This window comes from Narcine bancroftii, chromosome 3, assembly GCF_036971445.1.
Source record: "Narcine bancroftii isolate sNarBan1 chromosome 3, sNarBan1.hap1, whole genome shotgun sequence".
Lineage (NCBI taxonomy): Eukaryota > Metazoa > Chordata > Chondrichthyes > Torpediniformes > Narcinidae > Narcine > Narcine bancroftii.
Genome location: NC_091471.1, coordinates 273232973 through 273249271, shown reverse-complemented (window position 1 = coordinate 273249271; position 16299 = coordinate 273232973). Strand labels below are relative to the sequence as shown.

General features: G+C 42.7%; 1 long non-coding RNA gene across 2 annotated transcripts in view; it reads right to left on the bottom strand.

The window, feature by feature from the left end:
• LOC138758779 (uncharacterized) overlaps positions 1 to 16299 on the bottom strand; it is a 36613-nt gene that overhangs the window by 18813 nt on the left and 1501 nt on the right. The window contains exons 2-3 of one of the 2 annotated variants that reach the window (XR_011354428.1): positions 16187 to 16283; positions 6132 to 6274 (exon numbers count right to left, since the gene is read on the bottom strand). This is a non-coding gene — a long non-coding RNA (uncharacterized lncRNA). The remainder of the gene's footprint in view (positions 1 to 6131; positions 6275 to 16186; positions 16284 to 16299) is intronic. The other variant, XR_011354429.1, reaches the window with a different exon arrangement.

Below are 16299 nucleotides of genomic sequence, written 5' to 3'. Positions count from 1 at the left end.
CTATTGAAAGCAGTCACTACCATATCACCAGATTGTGCATGATTGTTTGTTATTCCCTTAACATTTTTGAAATTGTTTGCTGTTTCCATGCACAAGGATAATAAAGGAATTAAAAGGGACTTGAAGGGCATATTTTTTGCTCAGAGCATGGTGGCTATATTGGCCAAACTGCCAGAGGAAGCTGTCGTGGTAGGTAGTGATTTAAATATTTTAAAAATGTTTAAACAGGTACATAGAGGGTTAGATGTGACTTGTCAGATAGACAACATGGTCAACATGGATGAAATGGCCGAACAGCCTGCTACTGTATGTATTATTCTGTGACTCTATGAAAGAATGGAACATGTATTGGTGATGTTCATGACTCCTTTTGAGTTATTCAGAATATTTTCCTTTCTTCTGGACATAATCCGTCTGATGGTGTTAATTAATTAATTAGGCATTCTCTGACATGAATGTGGTTGGACTTCCTGTGAAAACAGAACCCCTGTAGTGTCCCATGGCCCGTACCTTAGGCTGACACAGGAAATGGCCATCGAATGCAGCGACGGGCAAAGAATCGTGCGGACTGAAATGCCGGCAGAGCGGTGAAACTGGCCAATAATCGCCAGTGGATTGCAGGAGGCCCAATCGGGGCCCGGGCATCCAAGGTAACCAATTGGCACCTGGACCGGTCAAGCCACATCCCGGTGGTGATGTGGCCAAGCTGACTATAAAATACAGAGCTGCCACTGAATAAACTCAGTGTCGAATACACTCCACTGGTGTGTGTGTGTCTTTCTTCTCCTGTGGATTCGAGCTACAGCCTTAGGGCTAAAACCGAGAACACTAACCTAGCTGTAGCCATAGCGACCTCGCTACACCCCAATATATTAATTCACGTAACATAATTTCTGTGAATACTTCTGGTTTGTTTCTTGATAAGAGGAATGTAATTTCATGAAGTGTTGGAATCGTACAGCTCAGAAACAGGAACTTTAACACTCCATGTCTGTTTCTGAGCTGTGCGTCAAAGCTAATCAACGCTAATCTTATTTACACACAATATCCTTCCAGGTCCAAACAAATATTCATGAAATAAAAAAACTGCAATAGTATATATTAAATGTAATTAAAAAGAGATCAGGAATCCAAAAGATAAGTGATATATATTCACAATTACCATAGTGCAAAACATGGTGCAGACAATTGTTAATGATTCAGCAGGGACACACAAGTAAGGGCAGGTTTTAGATATCATATATTTTATTCCTCTAGCCAGAAACTGTGGGAATGGCAGCCAAGGCAGGGGAATGCACTTCTCGCGGATAAAGTCATCAGGGATACTGCTGGCTTCCCTGATAACCCACATGCTGCAAGAGGCTATATGGGTGGAGCTGAGGAACAGGAAAGGTAAGACCACACTCCTGGGATTGTATTATAGACTGCCAAATAGTTAATGAGAATTGGAAGAGCAAATCTGTCGTGAGATAGCAGACAGGTGCAGGAAACATAAGGTTATGATAGTAGGAGATTTTAATTTTCAACATATTTCCATACTCTTAAAGGGATAGATGGCTTGGAGTTTGTCAGATGTGTTCAAGAAAGTTTTCTAAATCAATAATTAGAGGTACCATCTAGAGTGAGTGTAACGCTGGATCTCCTTTTAGGGAATGAGAGGGGACAGATAACAGAAGTACGTGTTGGGGAAAATTTTGAGTTCAGTGATCATAATGCCATTAGTTTCAAGTTAATTATGGAGAAGTTTTCTTCTCACTTCGTCTGACTGCAGGTTTCCAACATTGAACCTCTTTCTGGGGGCTTTACTGTTCCTGGGCTTTGGCTTGAAGTGAAGGTTGAGCTTGCAGCGAACCAGCCGGTGGTCAGTGTGGCATTCCACGCTGGGCATGACCCTGGTGTGGAGCACATCTCGTTTGTCTCTTTCTCGCACTAGGACGTAGTCCAGGAGGTGCCAGTGTTTGGATCGGGGATGCATCCAGGTAGTCTACACAAAAGAGTCTGGAAAAACAACCAACTGAAAAACCTCACAAAGATAAGCGTATACAGAGCCGTTGTCATACCCACACTCCTGTTCGGCTCCGAATCATGGGTCCTCTACCGGCATCACCTATGGCTCCTAGAACGCTTCCACCAGCGTTGTCTCCGCTCCATCCTCAACATTCATTGGAGCGACTTCATCCCTAACATCGAAGTACTCGAGATGGCAGAGGCCGACAGCATCGAATCCACGCTGCTGAAGATCCAACTGCGCTGGGTAAGTCACGTCTCTAGAATGGAGGACCATCGCCTTCCCAAGATCGTGTTATATGGCGAGCTCTCCACTGGCCACCGTGACAGAGGTGCACCAAAGAAGAGGTACAAGGACTGCCTAAAGAAATCTCTTGGTGCCTGCCACATTGACCACCGCCAGTGGGCTGATATCGCCTCAAACCGTGCATCTTGGCACCTCACAGTTCGGTGGGCAGCAACCTTCTTTGAAGAAGACCGCAGAGCCCACCTCACTGACAAAAGACAAAGGAGGAAAAACCCAACACCCAACCCCAACCAACCAATTTTCCCCTGCAACCGCTGCAACCGTGTCTGCCTGTCCCGCATCGGACTTGTCAGCCACAAACGAGCCTGCAGCTGACGTGGACATTTACCCCCTCCATAAATCTTCGTCCGTGAAGCCAAGCCAAAGAAGGAATTATGGAGAAGGATGGGTCTGGGCCTCATGTTGAGATTCTAATTTGGAGAAAGGTTAATTCTGAGGAAATGAGAAAGGATCTGGGATGTGTGGGTTGGGATAAGTTATTTTCCAGCAAGGATGTGCAAGGTAAGTGGAGGATCTACAAAGTTGAAATTTTGAGAGTACAGAGTTTGTATGTTCCTGTCAGGATTAAAGGCAAGGCTCGCAAGTGTAGGGAATCTTGGTTTTTGAGGGATTTTGGGATCTGGTTGGGAAGAAGAGAGAGGTGTATAACAGGTATAGGCAGCGGAGCAAATGAGGTACTTGAGGAGTATAAAAAAATGCAAAAAAAGCCTCAAGACAGAAATCAGGAAGGAAAAAAAAGACACAAGGTTGCTTTGGCAGACAATGTGAAGGAAAATCCTAAGAATATACTTGTAGAAATCCCTTGCTATCCTTAGAGTAAAAGGATAGTAAGGGACAAAATTGGTCCACTTGAAGATCAGAGTGGTTGGCTTTGTATGAAGCCAAAAGAGGTGTGGGAGATCTTAATTTTTTTTTCATCAGTATTCAATCAGGAAATGGGAACAGAGTCATGGGAAGGAAAACAAGCAGTGAGGTAATGGAACTGATACAGATCCCTGCAGAATGCGACTAGTCACTGACCTCCAGGAAGAATACATTTCATCAATTTACACCCTCTGCTTGCTATCGACCAGGCAATTCTGAATCCAAACAGCCTCACATGGCTCATGGTTTTCAGAATGAGTCTACTACCATGGGGGACCTTGTAAAATGCCTTACTAAAATCTATATAGACCATATCCACAACCCTACCTTTAACAATATCTTTTGTCACTTCCTCAAAAATCTCAATTAGGCTCATCCTACTACTTACAAAACAATGCCAGCTATCCCTGAGAATGCTTGTAAATCCTGTCCCTAAGAATCCTTTCCAATAGTTTGTAAACCACAGACGCAAAACCCACTAGTCTTTAATTCCTAGGATTGTCTTCAAAACGGAGATTACATTTGCTATCCTCCAACGTTCCGTAACCTCTCTTGTGGCCAGAAAGGATGCAACGATCCTTGCCAATGAAGCAACAATATCTTCCCTTGCTTCCTGTCATATTCCTATTTCACAATATTCACAATTAATATTTTAAGAATATTCCATTTAAATTTGCATTGCACTGAGATACCTTACAGCGATTTCAGCCAAAATGGCTTAATTGATGTCACGTACAAATTCTAAAAATATATTTTCCTGACACAGTGAAAATAATTTGTTCATAAACCTACTGATATGCCAGCAGAAATGTTCCTATAATTTGCTGACATATTGTCTCACCCAAGGTATAACTGTTATGTGCATAAATAAACATCCCCTCTTACTACCAGTAAAATGCCCACAAGGAAAATGCTATTATGTTCCCTATTTACAGGAAGATCCAAATTTATTCCAATTAGTACATCTTAGTGTATTATGCAAAAACACTTCTGCATGGTGCATTTGCTGTCATGTTGATAATCTATATTAACACTAACATCTGTAGGAGATTTTTTCTAGCCCTCCTCTAAATTTCTGATACATCTAAAATTAAGATGGTCACAATATTTACTTTTTGATGCAAAGCAAATCAATTACCAATGTCAACAATGCATTAATTAGATGTCATTTTTAAAGTAATAATCCACTTAACCCAGCACAAAAGAGCCTCTAATTCACATTTAAAACCATTTTACCTCTGGTGAGCAATTTTCCACTTACAGTATAAAGGACAAATATGGTCCTCGCTTTTATTTGCAGAAGGGTTGGAATTTATGCTGCTCAACTCTCCAACCCTATGACACACATCTACATGAACACAAATGAACATATGCAGCTGAAGAACACCAATGGTGCATTTCTCTGCGAAGCAAAAGATTTGGGAGTATGGTTGGTGTAGCAGTTGGTACAATGTCTTTTATAGCACCAGCTATTAGGACTGTATGTGGGTTCAAATCCTGCACAGTCTGTAAGGAGTTTGTAGGTTCTCTCCGTGTCTGCGTGGGTTTTCTCTGGGGGCTTCAATTTCTTCCCACTGTTCAAAGCATACCGGGGATTTAGGTTGATGGGGGGGGGGGGGGGGGATAATTGGGCGGCAGGGACTTGTGGGGCGAAATGGCCTGTTACCGTGCTGTATGTCTAAATGTTAAAATTTTAAATTAAAAAAATATCCTTTTGTTAAGTGATATTTTAAGAGCTGCAATCAGGTAAGCACACTCCCAATGTGATACTCAAGATATCAGCTTGAATTGAGGTTGGTTATTTTTTATCACAAGTATGGCACCCATAGTATACAGTAAAACCCCTAGTATCTGGAATTCAAGCAATCGGCTGCTTTAAGCAACTGGCAAAAAAAATGAGGAAAATAAATTTTTTAAATTAAAATAAATAAGAATTTTTTAAATGATTTAAAATTGTAAAAGTAAATGTTCTCTGAAGTAACACAAAAGCTTTTGCTAAAGATGGAGCAAATATTCAGCCAGCAGAGGGCTTTGGTCATGCCTTGCGCAGGAATGAAGAGCTGATTGACACCGCTCACTGTTGGGGTCAACTCTCTTAGTATCTCCCTGTTCGCCCGGTCAGGGGCTTTTTCTGTAAACTTGAGGGGGAGGAGGGTTAATGGTCTATGATGTTATTGTTCATCTTTTAGGCGGCTCTGTGGAAGTTAGGTCGGAAGCAACGGTTAAATGTTTTCGAAGAATGTGACTGAAAATAAAATGCTTTAAGGTTTATATATTCATGCGTGAAGTTTGTTCACTGTAAGTACAGTCTAGTATTTCTGTTTTTTTTAAAAACTGTTTATTCCTAGTTTAGTTCGGCACTGTAAGAGTAAGTCTCAAGCAACCAGAAAATGCACTTATCCGGCATGGACCGACCCCCCCCCCCCCCAGAGGTGAGAGATACCAGGGATTTTTATTGTGTATAATTTCAGACAGTTCATTGTTAAAAGAGGATGCCTTTGGACATTTGGTTTCTAAAGCTCTCCTGCCCCCATGGCTGTGTGCATTTAGTGCCCAGAGCCTCCAGCATGGTCTGTCTGCACACAGAGCTGTGAAATGAATCATGAGGACAAGCTTCCTATGATGAATGGCGCTGGAACAGGCAATGTGGCCCCTCAGTGCTGTCATGCTATGCTCACTTCTGCTCCATGATCTGTTGGAAACGGCTGACTCTGATTGCAGAATTAATCCATGATTCATAGTTCTTTGTAATCATGCAATTCCTGAATGGTGGAATTATCCACTTTGCAACTCTGATGTTCCTACATTACTTTCAGACATATGTAATGCAGTCAATTCAAGTTGAAAAGTCTGCTAAGATTCCCCTCAGCTCATCACAATAAAGTGGGCCCAAATGGAAAAATCATGTGTATGAATATCAGCTCAAGATAGGATTAGCTTCCATAGTAATTACCTTGTGATTGAGCAGCCTGGCAGTCTTCATTGTTCAGGTTGACTTGTGAAGAACGGTCATTTACATCAGGAAAAGATGGAAGTTTTTTAATATCGCCAAGATGTTTCTTCTGGTAGGTGTACCCACACATTAAAGCTCACATCCTGGTGGTTAATTATGGTTAGTTCAATCACAATCTAATTGATACGATTTTTTAGAATCATGAAATCACAGAAATGTTACCACCCAGAAGAAACTACTTGGTCATTCTCATCCATTCCACCTCACAGTAGGGAAGTCCATCCAATCTCATTCCAGAAGTGAGTTGCCTAATGTTAGGTTGAGGAAGAACACTTTATCATCCACGTAAGTGTGTTGCAGACCTGCAGACTCAATATTAGATTCTAAAGCTCATGTTCTCTCTCTGTTTGAGAACTGGCTATTTCTGCTGCAAGTCACACATCTCTGATGCTGGTTACTTTCTCTCACTCCATCAGCAAGGCATGACTAGTTGGACAGTTTGCCTTGTTTTGTTTGTATTTTCACTCTAATAACAATTACTTCGTAGCCTTTCTTTATTTACCATCTTGCTAACTTACCCCATCCATGGACTGGATAACCTCTACAATCCTGACCTCATTCTATCAGGGTTTTACCTTTGTCCCTATCCATCCTCCCTTACCTTCTCTTCAATCTGGTTGGAGAGTGCTCAAGCAAAATATTAGGTATGGCACCTCCAATTTACAGGTGGTCTTGGTTTGACAATACATGAGGCCATGGACAGACTTGTCAGTGTGGGAGTGAACAGCATAATTTAAATGGTTTGCCACTGGGAGATCCCTCTCCAACCAGATGACATAAACATCGAGTTCTCCTGATTCTACTAACCCACTCCCAGTTCTCCCTCTCTTCCCCAATCCTCCGCCTTCTTACCTCCAGCTCTTCACCCCCTTCCCTCTCCATTCACAAAGCCAACCCCCCCTCCCTGTTTACTGTCGTGCTCTCCCTCCCTTATCCACCTATGATCTCCTGCCTGTGGGCCTGTGCTCCTCCCCCTGCCCCTCCCCCACCATTTTTTTCAAGCGCCTGCCCACATTTTGCTCATAACTTGATGAAGGCCTCATCATTGGTTATACATCTTTACCTTTGCTATCTAAAGTCTGACCTGCTGAGTTTCTCCAGCATTAGTTTTTACTTCAAATCACAGTGTCTTTTGCCTTTTGTGTTTTACTCTAACTTTACTCATGTGAGATGGTTTCAGGAGATTGGTAGAGTCAAGAAAGATACCTTCCATGAATCTGATAGTGTGTAATCTCACTCATGAATCTTCTCAATAGGAGGTGGGGGAGCGTGAAGAAGATATGGCTGGGGTGGGATTAGTCTTTTCGTATGTTGGCTACTTTTGGCTTTAATGGACCAATCGATTGGCAAGGAGAGAGAGAGATACACGCAGAGAAGAGTTTAAAAAGGAACATTCGCAGGCCTCGGCACTTTAGCAGACCAATCAAATCACAATTCATTAGCAGGAACATATAAAAGTAAAGCAGGCACAAGTGGAGTGATCATTGTTGGAATGGCCAATGTGTGAGTGGCCCAGTGAGGGAGTAGTGTGGTGAGTTAGAGGCTTTGGTGAGCAGAGACTGAGTATGGGCTACGATTAAGGTCAAGTAAGGCCTCTTCATAATTATCCAGAGTAGTGGATGTAGTGGAGGTGGCAACTAGGGCAGCAGCATGATGGAAATCTGGGACAGCACAAGTGCCCTTGATGACTACAGCTGGAAGAAATACATCCAGTTGCAGCTCCTAACAAACTTGTTCAAGTTCAACTTCAATTGTATTTCTCATTTGCTTGTACAAGTCTTCTTTCTTTCTTCTTCTTTGGCTTGGCTTCGCGGACGAAGATTTATGGAGGGGGTAAATGTCCACGTCAGCTGCAGGCTCGTTTGTGGCTGACAAGTCCGATGCGGGTCAGGCAGACACGGTTGCAGCAGTTGCAGGGGAAAATTGGTTGGTTGGGGTTGGGTGTTGGGTTTTTCCTCCTTTGTCTTTTGTCAGTGAGGTGGGCTCTGCGGTCTTCTTCAAAGGAGGTTGCTGCCCGCTGAACTGTGAGGCACCAAGATGTACGATTTGAGGCGATATCAGCCCACTGGCGGTGGTCAATGTGGCAAGCACCAAGAGATTTCTTTAGGCAGTCCTTGTACCTCTTCTTTGGTGCACCTCTGACACGATGGCCAGTGGAGAGCTCGCCATATAACACGATCTTGGGAAGGCGATGGTCCTCCATTCTGGAGACGTGACCTATCCAGCACAGTTGGATATTCAACAGCGTGGACTTGATGCTGTCGGCCTCTGCCATCTCGAGTACTTCGATGTTACGGATGAAGGCGCTCCAATGAATGTTGAGGATGGAGCAGAGACAACGCTGGTGGAAGCGTTCTAGGAGCCGTAGGTGATGCCGGTAGAGGACCCATGATTCGGAGCCGAACAGGAGTGTGGGTATGACAACGGCTCTGTATACGCTTATCTTTGTGAGGTTTTTCAGTTGGTTGTTTTTCCAGACTCTTTTGTGTAGTCTTCCAAAGGCGCTATTTGCCTTGGCGAGTCTGTTGTCTATCTCGTTGTCGATCCTTGCATCTGATGAAATGGTGCAGCCGAGATAGGTAAACTGGTTGACCGTTTTGAGTTTTGTGTGCCCGATGGAGATGTGGGGGGGCTGGTAGTCATGGTGGGGAGCTGGCTGGTGGAGGACCTCCGTTTTCTTCAGGCTGACTTCCAGGCCAAACATTTTGGCAGTTTCCGCAAAGCAGGACGTCAAGCGCTGAAGAGCTGGCTCTGAATGGGCAACTAAAGCGGCATCGTCTGCAAAGAGTAGTTCACGGACAAGTTTCTCTTGTGTCTTGGTGTGAGCTTGCAGGCGCCTCAGATTGAAGAACTTGATGAAACAGCATTCTCTGATCCTTGGTGCAAAAACAGACACCAGGATACATACAAACGATACATATGCAGTACATATATAACATTAAGTAAATATTGTGAAATAAGTAGAAGACTTCTGGGGGAAACTGGAACTGGACGAAATACAGATCATTCAGGAGGCAGAGTGGGTGATAGAAACTATAGATTACATCAAAGAGGCAAGAGACAGGTAACTAACTGGATGATTGTTAGGAGAGGAAAGAGGAATAGACAGTCAATGCAGAACATCCCTGTAGCTGTTCCCCTCAAAAATAAGCACATTGAAAAGTTAAACCTGTTTGGGGAAAAGTTATAAAGTTTTTGAAAGATTTATTTAAAATGGATCTACAACTGGATCCAATGATGTGTTTATTGGGTTATATGAATACATTAATGACAGGGTTGTGGATGGATAAACCACAACTAGTATTTATACGATTAGGGATAGCTGTAGCAAGAAAATGCATAGCTATTATGTGGAAAAATTATGTGGAATTGAATATACAAAAATGGCATAGTGAATTGCAATCGTGTTCGTATTTCAAAAAAAATAACATAATTTGCAAAATAATTATTCTTTTTTTGTTAAGGTGTGGAGTTTATATTTAGAATATATGGGTATGGATGTTAAGTAAATGATATGTAAAGGTTTGGCACACCAAATAGTTACCCTTAAATACCCGGAAATTTTTTTCTTAGGTCTGAAGTGAGGTGGGTGGGATGGGATAGTTAAGGTGGGAATTGGGGGGGGGAGGGTGGTAAGGGGTTTGTTTTTTTATTGTTGTTATTTTTTTATGTTTTATGTTTTGTAAAATCTTTAAATACAATTTTCAAAAAAAAAAACATTGTTTTGTATTCTATTGAGGGGGACGATCCACTAGGGATAGATTTTAGTGATCAGGTCTCTGGCACAGTCAGAGGAGAACCATTGTGATTGGGGATTCAATAGAATCCATTAACAAGATCAAGACTCTCAGTTGGTTTGTTGCCTCTCAGACGCATCTCAGATTGAGTGCATAGTTTTCTCGTGGGAGAGTGAGTATCTAGATGTTGTGGTCCATATTGGTACCAATGACATAGATAAGAAAAGGAATGAGGTCCTGAATAGGGAGTTAGGAAGGAAACTAACAAAAAGGTCCTCAAGGCTGGCATGAGCCACATTCCCAGTGAAGACAGGAATAGGAAGGGGCTGATAAATGTACTGAAGATTTGGTGCAGGGTTCTGATCTGTGGATCATTGAGATCTCTTCTAGGGAAGATATGGCCTGTACGAAAAGGAAGGGTTGCTCCTCAGCAGGAGTGGGACTAACATCTTGGTGGGCAGGTTTGCTAGAACTGTTAAGGAGGGTTTAAATTAATTTGCCAGGAGGATGGGAACCAGAATGAGAGGGCAGTGAGTAGGGCAGAAGATACACGTAGATACATTGTTTAACAAGATTGTGAGGAAGGACAGGCAGTTGATTGGATGAACTGCAAGTATAAGATTAAGGATTTAACTTGGGGTACTCTGGAAACAATATTGAGACGGTTGATGAATACAGCACTGCAGGTCTTGTATTTAAATGCCTGCAGTATGATCATCTAGTAGACAGCTGAAAGTTAGCAGGTATGAATTGCGGCCAACACTGAGTCATGGCTGAAAGAAGATCGCAGTTGGGAAACAAATATCCGTGGATACACAGTGTATTGGAAGGAAAGGAAAGGAAGGTAGGTAGAGGGGATGGGGTGGTTCTGCTGGTTAAAAATGGAATACAATCTTTGGAGAAAGGAGACATTCGATAAGAAGATATAGAATCCCAATGGGTAGAATTAAGAACCTGTAAGGGTAAAAAGATCTGAATGGGTGTTGAATATTGGCCACCAATCAATAACCAGAATGTGGCATGCAAACTCCAGAGAGTGATAGAGAAGACATACAAAAGGACAGTGTTATAATAGTCATGGGGAACTAATAAATTTAAGTTGGGCTGTCTCATAATAATTTTGAAAATGTGGTAAATGTAATCCCCCTAATTCAAATTTCCAAGTTAATTTAAGATACAAATAGGTGGCATAATGAGATGAAATATTGTTTAATAATGGAAAAAATTATGTATGTTTCACATGATAATTATAATTTTTTATTAATAAGTGGCTGTTATACTCGGAATATTTACATTTCAATTTATATTAATTAGATTTTAATATGTATATTTAACTTTTTTTTATATCCTTTCTTTTTTTATGGCTCTCAGGAGAGTTGGCTGAAGGGGGGGATTTTTTTTAATATATATTTAAAAAATGTTCATGTTCATGTTTAATTACTGTATATGTTATATATTATTTGTTTTTTGAACAAATAAAGAAAGTTTTTAAAAAAATAATAGTCATGGGGGATTTCAAAATGCAGGTTGATTGGGAAAACCAGATTGGTACTGGATCCCAATGGAATTAATTTATTGAATGCCTTCAGGATGACTTCTCGAACACCTTATAGCTGAGCCATCCAGGAAATTGGCAATTCAAGACTGGATATTGAGCAAGTCAAGTCAAGTTTATTGTCATCTGATTGTACAAGTATAACCTGATGAAACAGCATTCTCCAGTTCCAGGTGCAACACACGCAGACATACAAACAGACATCACACACATACAGACAAACAATACATATGTAGGACATGTATTCATCTATACAAATGAATAAATATTATTTTGTACATGTGAGTCTTGGGTGGTTAGTGTGAGTACCGTAGTTCCTTTGGTCATTCAGCAATTTCAGTGCCCGACGTGGGAAGAAGCTGTTCCTCAGCCTGGTGGTGCTGGCTCTCATACTTCTGTATCTCTTCCCTGATCTGAGCAGCTAAAAGATGCTGTGTGCAGGGTGGAAGGGGTTCTCAATGATTTTGTGCCCCCTCTTCAGTCAACAATCCCAGTAGATCACATCGATTGGGGCAGTAGATCACATCGATTAGGGGGGAGGGAGACTCCAGTGATCCTCTCTGCTGCACTTATGGTCCTGTGGAATTACCTCAGATCCATTTATCTGCAGCAACCATACCACACGTTGTTTCAGCTGGCCAGGACACTCTGAATAGAGCTCCTATAGAAGAATGACATAATAGTGGCCACTAGCCTTGCTCGCTTCAGTCTTCTCATGAAATGCAGTCACTGTTGCTCCTTCCTGATAAGAGAGGAGAGGCCATGATTGGTCATTAGTTAAGTGAACGACAAGGAACTTAGTGCTCTCCACTAAAGAGTTATTGATGTTCAATGGAGGGTGGTTGTTTCTGGTCCTCCTGAAGTCCATGATCATCTTGTTCACCTTGTCCACATTGAGACTCAGGTTGCCACTCTAGCACAATTTCACAAGATTTTCTACCTCTTCTCTGTCGTGAGACTCATCGTCATTGCTGATGAGGCCAAATACTGTTGTGCAAACTTGATGATACTGTTGGAGCTGGATCAGGTGATGCAGTCATGTGAGCAGTAGCAGGCTGAGTACACATCCCTGAGGTGCACCAGTACTCGGTGTTTCAGTGCTCGACCTTCTCCTACCGGCCTGGACAGACTGTGGTCTTTCTGTTAGGAAGTCGAGAATCCAGTTACAGAGAGGGGTGTTGAGACCCAGTGAGGACAGCTTCTCCACCAGCCTCTGGGGAATGATCATATTAAATGCTGAGCTGGTCAATAAACAGCAGCCTGGCATATGAGATGTCATTCTCCAGGTAGGTCAGCAATGAACAAGGGAGTTGAAGGTAAAGAAACCCTGAGAAGGCAGTGATCATAATATGGTAGAATTCGTCCTGCAGTTTGAGAGGAAACAATTAAAATAAAAGGTGTTTGCATACTAGTAAAATCAAAGGGACAACAGAGCCTATGGGATGCACCCTCAAGTTCTGAAAGAAGTCGAGATTGTGGTGATAATGGTATTGATCCTCTGAGAATCAATAGATTCTAGCATGGCTCCAGAGGACTGGAAAATTGCAAAGATCACTCTACTATTCAAAAAGGGAGAGAGGCAGAAGAAGGCCTAACATCAGTGGTTGGGAAATTTTTGGAATTAATTGTCAAGGATGAGGTGCATGACAAAAGAGCCCAAAGTCAGCATGGTTTCCTTGAGGAAAAATCTAGCATAGCAACCGACTGCACATTTTTGAAGAAACCACAAGCAGGCTGGACAAAGGAGATGTGGTGGATGTTGCATATTTGGACTTTGACAAGGTGCTGCACATGTGGTAGCTTAATAAGATGAGAGCCCATGAAATTACAGGAAAGATACTAGAATGGATAGAGCATTAGCTGATCGGTGGGTAACAGAGTTGGAATAAAAGGATCATATTTTGGTTGGCTACTGGTTACCAGTGGTGTTCTGTAGCGGTTGGTGTTGGGGCACTTCTTTTTAAGTTGTATGTTAATGATTTGGGTTGCAGAATAAATGGCTTTATGGCAAATGATACAAAGACAGGTGGAGGGGCAGGGAGTGAAGAGGAAATGGAGAGGCAACAGAGTGATAGATTAGGAGAACAAGAAGTGGCAAATGAAATACAATCTTGGAAAGTGTATGGTCGTGGACTTTGGTCGAAAGAATAAAAGGACCGACTATTATTTGGATGAGGAAAACATTCAAAATTCAGAGGAGCAAAAACACTTGGGAATGTTTGTATATGATACCCTAAAGGTTAACCTTCAGATTGAATTCGTGGTGAAGAAGGTGAATGCAATATTGGCATTCTTATCTAGAGGCCTCATTTGGAATACAGGGTCATTAAGGAAGGATAATGCTAGAGTTGTTCAGAGAAGGTCACAAGAATTATTCCATTAAGGAAGGGATAAGCACAAAAGGAACATTTGATGGCATTAGATTGCATTCCTCAGAGTTCAGAAGAATGAGGGAGGTCCTTACAGAAGTATTTTGAATGTTGAAAGGTCTAGACAGAGTAGATGTGGCAAAGTGTTTCCAATGGTAGGGGAGACTAAGACAAGAGGGCATATTTTCATAATGGAATGGTGTAAAATAGAAGAATTTAAAATCCAGAGAAATTTCTTTAGCCAGAGAGTGGTGAACCTCTGGAATTTGCTACCATTGACAGCTGTGGGGGCCAAGTCTTTATATGTATTTAAGGCAGAAATTTATAGATATCCTTATAGTCAGAGTATGCAGAGTGAGGTTGATGGCTGAATGGATCAGCTATTGAATGAAGGGTGGAACGGGCTCAATAGGCCCAATGGTCTACTTCTGCTCCTATATCTTACGGTCTTTTACAAGGCAGCAGGAAGTATAGATGTAGTTGATGGAGGCGGGCTGGTGTGGGTGCGGGTGGGGGGGGGGGGGTGGTTGTTCACAACCCTCTATAATTTCTTGAAGTCTTGGGTGGAGCAGTTCCCTTACCGCACATTAATTGTAGCTAGAAAAACACATAACTCATGTTTCAAACACTCAAATAAAATTGAGTTTTAAACCAAATGTGTTAAGCCCATCTGATGCATGATCAATTACACAAAGAATGAAGTTATTGGGACTGAAGGTTTTTATTAGCAAGAGATGGACAGTATCCCTTGTGCTGTTGACCCGGACTCGAACTGGAGGCAGGCTTGTGGCATGACAGCCTTTATGGGGGAGAAAGGGGAGGGGTCACATGCCAGCCAGTGAGAGCAGGGTGTCATGTCCTTTACATACACAATAGAGGTTACATCCCTTTGTTTTTGTACAGGGTGATGATGGTGGCATCACGAAGATCCTGAGGCAGTTTACCTTGGTCCCAACAAAGCTTGAAAAACTCATGCAGTTTGGCATGCAGAGTTTTGCCGCCAGCCTTCCAGACTTCTGGGGGGGATTCCATCCATACCTGCTGCTTTGCCATTTTTCAGTTGTTCGATTGCCTTATATGTCTCATCCAGGGTGGGAACCTCATCCAGCTCTAGCCTTAGGGGCATCAGATGCAAGGATCGACAATGAGATAGACAACAGACTCGCCAAGGCAAATAGCGCCTTTGGAAGACTACACAAAAGAGTCTGGAAAAACAACCAACTGAAAAACCTCACAAAGATAAGCGTATACAGAGCCGTTGTCATACCCACACTCCTGTTCGGCTCCGAATCATGGGTCCTCTACCGGCACCACCTACGGCTCCTAGAACGCTTCCACCAGCGTTGTCTCCGCTCCATCCTCAACATCCATTGGAGCGCTTACATCCCTAACGTCGAAGTACTCGAGATGGCAGAGGTCGACAGCATCGAGTCCACGCTGCTGAAGATCCAGCTGCGCTGGATGGGTCACGTCTCCAGAATGGAGGACCATCGCCTTCCCAAGATCGTGATATATGGCGAGCTCTCCACTGGCCACCGTGACAGAGGTGCACCAAAGAAAAGGTACAAGGACTGCCTAAAGAAATCTCTTGGTGCCTGCCACATTGACCACCGCCAGTGGGCTGATATCGCCTCCAACCGTGCATCTTGGCGCCTCACAGTTTGGCGGGCAGCAACCTCCTTTGAAGAAGACCGCAGAGCCCACCTCACTGACAAAAGGCAAAGGAGGAAAAACCCAACACCCAACCCACCAATTTTCCCCTGCAACCGCTGCAATCGTGTCTGCCTGTCCCGCATCGGACTTGTCAGCCACAAACGAGCCTGCAGCTGACGTGGACTTTTTTACCCCCTCCATAAATCTTCGTCCGCGAAGCCAAGCCAAAGAAAAAAGAGAGGTTACATCACATCCTCTCCCACAGTAAACTTCAATTCTGAATATTCAGAGCCCAAATATATTTACTGACTGAAAGCTTGTGCATTCATGATTCCCAAAATAGACCACGTTTGACTTTAGCACCTCTTTGCACTGCCATTGCCACTTTCCTAACGTCTTCTTAACAGTTAGCAAACTCTTCCTTAAAAATATGGAGTGAGGCTCAGTTTTCCTATAACATATTTGTCAACTGCTAACAAATTCCCAGCAAAGATCTAGATTAGATTAGATTCAACTTTATTGTCATTTTGCCAAGTACAGAAACAAAGCCAATGAAGTGCAATTAGTGTCTAACCAGAAGTAGAAAGAATCGCGCTATTTCCATGTAACTGAGAATAAAAGCAAGCGCTCCAGCAAGCAAGCAAGTATAAAAATATGGGCAGTACAATATGGATACCATACCACTCATTGCTGGGATGAAAGGTTCAGTAGGGTCACAGCCTCAGGAAAGAAGCCCCTCCTGGTCCTACTGGTTTGGGAACAGAGGCTCCTGTAGCACCTAGCGGATGGAAGAA